Genomic DNA, 6,096 nt, shown 5'->3' on the forward strand with positions numbered 1-6,096 from the left:
ATCTCAAAATAATAAGAGCTGTTTATGACAAACTCACAGCCAATAACATATTGAATGGGCAAAAACTGAAGTATTCCCTTTGAAAACTGGCACAAGACAAAGATGCCCTCTCTCACCACTCCTGTTCAACATAGTATTGGAAGTTCTGGCCAGGGCAATCAGGCAAGAGAAAGAAATAAAGAGTATTCAAAAAGAAAGAGAGGAAGTCAAGTTGTCTCTGTTTGCAGATGATATGATTGTATATTTAGAAAACCCTGCGGTGGCGAGACCGGCCGGGAAGATGCCAGTGGCGGTGATGGCGGAAAGTGCCTTCAGTTTCAAAAAGTTGCTGGATCAGTGCGAGAACCAGGAGCTCGAGGCCCCTGGAGGAATTGCTACACCCCCAGTGTATGGTCAGCTTCTAGCTTTATATTTGCTCCATAATGACATGAATAATGCAAGATATCTTTGGAAAAGAATACCACCTGCTATAAAATCTGCAAATTCTGAACTTGGGGGAATTTGGTCAGTAGGACAAAGAATCTGGCAGAGAGATTTCCCTGGGATCTATACAACCATCAGCGCTCATCAGTGGTCTGAGACAGTCCAGCCAATTATGGAAGCACTTAGAGATGCAACAAGGAGACGCGCCTTCGCCCTGGTCTCTCAAGTGTATACTTCAATCATTGCTGTTGATTTTGCAGCCTTTGTTGGACTTCCTGTAGAAGAGGCTGTGAAAGGTATATTAGAACAAGGATGGCAAGCTGATTCCACCACAAGAATGGTTCTGCCCAGAAAGCCAGTTGCAGGGGCCCTGGATATTTCCTTTAACAAGTTTATTCCCTTGTCAGAGCCTGCTCCAGTTCCCCCAATACCCAATGAACAGCAGTTAGCCAGACTGACGGATTATGTGGCCTTCCTTGAAAACTAATATATCACTCTGAGTTCAAGATTCATCTTCAGAATCCTGTATACTGACAAATATCGAAATGTAAAGTTTGTATTTTCAGTTTATTGGATGGCTTAAGCACCTCAGCATTCCTTACTGAGTATGTGATAAAATACATATAGAATATAAAATATACTGTATACATTTTGTCCTTAAACATTATGCTGAATAGTTGTTGAAACAGTTCTCATTTTGTAATACTTAATAATCTGGATGGAGCTCGTCAGTATTATAGTTAATTTGTTTTCTGGTGACTCATAAAATAAGATTTCCTGTTTCATGTAGAATAGTGTTTGTCAACTGTCTTTTGTCTGCCCCAGCACATGCCACGCTCTTACCTGTACCATTGGTTGATAATTGTCATGACTCATTTGGACTTGAAGCAAGACTGTCCCCAAGCACAGTATCGGGATCCCTGGGGATTATGATTCACGCTCTTTGGAGAACATGCTCTCTTTTCACCCCCACCTCCTGAGAGCCACTAATGTAAAATACAGAAACATAGCTGAGGAACAAGTAGACTATTTCCATACTAAACCAGTTTGTTGACTTTAGATTTTTTCCAATAGTGTGAGTATATCCATTGCTGGCAGTGGAGGGCTTGCCATGAAAATGCAACTTATTTAAGACATTCATGAGATGTATTAACTTGTGCTGTCTCCTTTTAGAAGGGAAAACAAGTGTGGAATGCATTGTATGAGCAAAGAAGCTATGAAGATACATGATACACTTTGTACAACTATCCTGCAGCTCATTGGTTGCTTGTATTTATCCCTTGGCTCAAGTTCTGCCCTTTGGAGAAATACTGAGCAAGTCTTTCATTCTGTGTGTGACAGCCCTCTGAATATTTGAAGTTGTTTGTTGGAACTTCAGGTTATAACAGCCCTTAGTTCATTTATTCTGCATTTGTTCAATAAATATTTAACTGAATTCTTAAAAAAAAAAAAAAAAGAAAAAAGAAAGCCCTGTCTTCTCAGCCCAAAAACTCCTTAAGCTGATAAGCAACTTCAGCAAAGTCTCAGGATGCAAAATCAATGTGCAAAAATCACAAGCATTCCTGTACACCAATAATAGAGAAACAGAGAGCCAAGTCATGAGTGAACTCCCATTCACAATTGCTACACCGAGAATAAAATACCTAGGAATCCAACTTACAAGGATTCCTTGGTGGGAATCCTTGATGGGAAGGACCTCATCAAGGAGAACTACAAACCAAGGAAATGAGAGAGGACACAAGCAAATGGAAAAATATTCCATGCTCATGGATAGGAAGAATCAATAACGTGAAAATGGCCATACTGCCAAAAGTAATTTTTAGATTCAATGCTATCTCCATCAAGACACCATTAACTTTCTTCACAGAATTAGAAAAAACGACTTTAAATTTCATATGGAACCAAAAAAGAACTCACATAGCCAAGACAATCCTAAGCAAAAAGTACAAAGCTGGAGCATGATGCTACCTGGCTTCAAACTATACTACAAGGCTACAGTACCCAAAACAGCATGGTACTTGTACCAAAACAGATATATAGACCAATGGAACAGAACAGAGGCCTCAGAAATAACACCACACATCTACAACCATCTGATCTTTGACAAACCTGACAAAAACAAGCAATGGGGAAAGGATTCCCTATTTAATAATGGTGCTGGTAAAACGGGCTAGCCATATGCAGAAAACTGAAACTGGACCCCTTCATTACAACTTATACAAAAATTCACTCATGGTGGATTAAAGACTTAAACCTAAGATCTAAAACCATAAAAACCCTAGAAGAAAACCTAGGCTATGCCATTCAGGACATATGCATGAGCAAAGACTTCATGACTAAAATACCAAAAGCAATGGCAACAAAAGCCAAAATTCACAAATAGGATCTAATTAAATGAAAGAGCTTCTGCACAGCAAAAGAAACTATCATCAGAGTGAACAGGCAACCTACAGAATGGGGGAACATTTTTGCAAGCTATCCATCTGACAAAGGACTAATATCTAGAATCTACAAGAAACTTAAACAAATTTACAAGAAAAAATCAAACAATGCCATCGAAAAGTGGGTGAAGGATATGAACAGACACTTCTCAAAAGAAAACACTTGTATGGTCAACAAACATATGAAAAAAAGCTCATCATCACTGGTCATTAGAGAAATGCAAGTCAAAACCACAATGAGATACCATCACATGCCAGTTAGAATGGCGATCATTAAAAAGTCAGGAAACATCAGATGCTGGAGAGGATTTGGAGAAACAGGAAGGCTTTTACACTGTTGGTGGGAATGTAAATTAGTTCAACCATTGCAGAAGACAGTGTGGTGATTCCTCAAGGATCTAGAACCAGAAAACCATTTGACCCAGGAATGGAATTGCTGGGTATATACCCAAAGGGTTACAAATCATTCTACTATAAAGACACATGCACACATATATTTATTGCAGCACTATTCACAATGGCTAAGACTTGGAACCAACCCAAATGCCCATCAATGATAGACTGGATAAAGAAAATGTGGCACATATACACCATGGAATACTATGCAGCCATAAAAAAGGATGAGTTCATGTCCTTTGCAGGAACATGAATGCAGCTGGAAACCATCATTCTCAGTAAACTAACACAGGAACAGAAAACAAAATACTGCATGTTCTAATTTATAAGTGGGAGTTGAACAATGAGAACACATGGACACAGAGAGGGGAACATCTCACACCAGTGACTGTTGGGAGTGGGGGGCTAGGGTAGGGATAACATTAGGAGAAATACCTAATGTAGATGATGGGTTGGTGGGTGCAGCAAACACCATACACATGTATACCTATGTAAGAAACCTGCATGTTCTGCACATGTATCCCAGAACTTAAAGCATAATAAAAATAAATAAATAAAATAAAGTAATATTTTCCTTCACATACATTAAGATTGACCCCAAATTCTATCTTTTCTCATCAAACAGATTAGAAGCAATTTCTACTACCTTCTACTCTTACAACATGTAGCCATTTCTCTCTTATCTCTCTGAAGAGACTGTAATCCTATTATTCTCCACCTGCCTGATGCTAGTAGTTTTTTACATCTGTTTAATTAGAGAATGGGTGACTGGTACTTTATATACAAGCAGAAAGGAGCTACACAGCAGTAAACATAGTCTCAATAAATATTGTCTCCTTGCTCCCTATAGACAGCCTCCTGGTGTCTTCCCAGCGGCAATCTCTGTTTGTCATGAAGTGAGTGGCAGGGGATGCGGATACAGCAACGAGAAACACTGGGGGTGCGTCTGTGACTGGTCCACGCTTTGCCTTTCCCACTTCGCCTGGTCTTTGGACTCTTAGGTGCCTTGATGTCCAGTGGCACATCAGTGCCTCACTGCCAGCCAGCCTGTGAACTTGATATTTGGACACTGAGTGGAATTACTCAAAGGAAAAGATTTGATGTCAAGAGAATGGACCCCTAATGAATGCAGTCTTCCAGTGTCTCCAAATTTGAAATTCCAAAGAAGGATTAAATGAATGAATACAGTTCACTGATCACAACATAAAAGTAGGCAATCTTTTCTCTAAGAGATTTTATAGTGTTTAATATAGACATTACGAGTAAAATATTGTTTAAAACACTTTAAACTATTATTTTAATTTGAAAAATAATTCCCGCACCTGGCCATTCAAAACTGAGCAATACAAAGATGTGATGCAAAAGGCAAATCTCTCTCTCCTTCTGAAGTCCTTTGTAGTTCCTCCCCCGGAGACAGTTACTCTTAACAGCTTCTTATTCATCATTCCAGAAAATTTCTATGCATATATAAGGTGCATATATATAGGTGAATATATATATGTATATGATTGCCTTTTTTCCCTCACAAGTGAACCTTCTCTCTGTGCTGTTCTGAATCTTGCTTTATTCACCCAAAATGAGTCTTGTCCACATACCTACGTCGATATGCACAATTCTTGCTTATTCTTATGAGTAATTACTATTGCATTGTCTGAATGTTCCATCATTTATTTGACTAATTCTCTACTGAAGAATATTTAGGTCAGTTATATAAACAAGAATTTCTTTCCTAAAATTCCTAAGCAAATCTGATTCTGAGAAACCAGGTCTCAGGTTATGCTCAATTTCACTGGGCTCAAACCACCACACCCGTCACCTCCATAGGACCCTTGTGAGGGAGGAGTCACTCGCCCTTCCCTTCTCTGTGCAGGAGGAAACCATGGTGGAGGGGCAGCTCTTCCCTGGCTAATGAGGAACGTAGAAGCACTCAAGGCTTCTATGTAGCCTTATTCTGTCTATGCTCCCTGTCTAGAGCTTGCTTAATTGGGTTCTAGCACTGGTTCTCTGACGCAGCCCTCCACTTGCCAGGGCCTGTTGCATCAGTGTGATCTGCCAACTCTGTCCTTAGACCATCTGATGCTGCTTGGCTCCCTGCTCAAGCCTGTCTTCTTAATCCACTTCTTGTGCCTCACATTTTTACATCCAGAAGGCTTATTTGGCCTCTGGGAGCTGGCCACTCCCTGCTTTTGGGGACAGCTTCTTCCCTAAGAGTCTGAGACTTCCCTCCCCGGTGTTTGGTCTCTATCTCTTTAACCAGCTCCTTTGCTCCTCTTCTTCTTGCCAGCCACATTGTGTTGGAAGGCCCCAAGGCACTGAAATCAGCAATAGCCGCTACTCCAGCCACACTCCCTCCGGCGGTGACTATACCAATGCCACTCTCTAACATGGTTGAACAAGGAAAAACTCAGGAATCACCCTGACTCCTCTCTTTTTCTTATATCGGAGTTCATTAGGTCCCATCGGCTCTCCTATTTACTTCAGGAGTGGAAACTACACTTGTCTCTTGTCTGAGCCTTTTCATGAGCTGTGTTAGCCTGAATATAAGGAAAATCAAGGAAACAACCAGCCCAAGGAATAAAAATGAGGTTGGCACTGATAACATGAAATCTGGAGTGTTTCACATGCTTTCAAGTTCTAATTTGCACAAAATCCCATTGTACCACTGGCCTTTTTGCTCCAGCTAGGGAAGAAAGGGCAAATAAGTGGAGAAGTGACCGCTCATGGCACATCCAGTCATTGCCTGTTGGTGCCCCCTGTAGTCCACCGTCAGAGGTATCAATCACAAGAAGCTATTGGCCAAGAGGGCAATGAGATGGGCCTCGAACCTAGAACTGTG

General features: G+C 40.6%; 1 pseudogene across 1 annotated transcript; it reads left to right on the top strand.

Annotated features, from left to right (window-relative positions):
• The first annotated feature begins 257 nt into the window (after positions 1-257).
• Positions 258-1,863, top strand: LOC105513139 (annotated as a pseudogene). The gene has a single exon (XR_001001948.1). The product of XR_001001948.1 is annotated as a COP9 signalosome complex subunit 8 pseudogene (transcript).
• The last annotated feature ends 4,233 nt before the right edge of the window (positions 1,864-6,096 follow it).

The sequence above is a fragment of the Colobus angolensis genome, unplaced genomic scaffold, assembly GCF_000951035.1.
Source record: "Colobus angolensis palliatus isolate OR3802 unplaced genomic scaffold, Cang.pa_1.0 Scaffold224, whole genome shotgun sequence".
NCBI classification, from domain to species: domain Eukaryota; kingdom Metazoa; phylum Chordata; class Mammalia; order Primates; family Cercopithecidae; genus Colobus; species Colobus angolensis.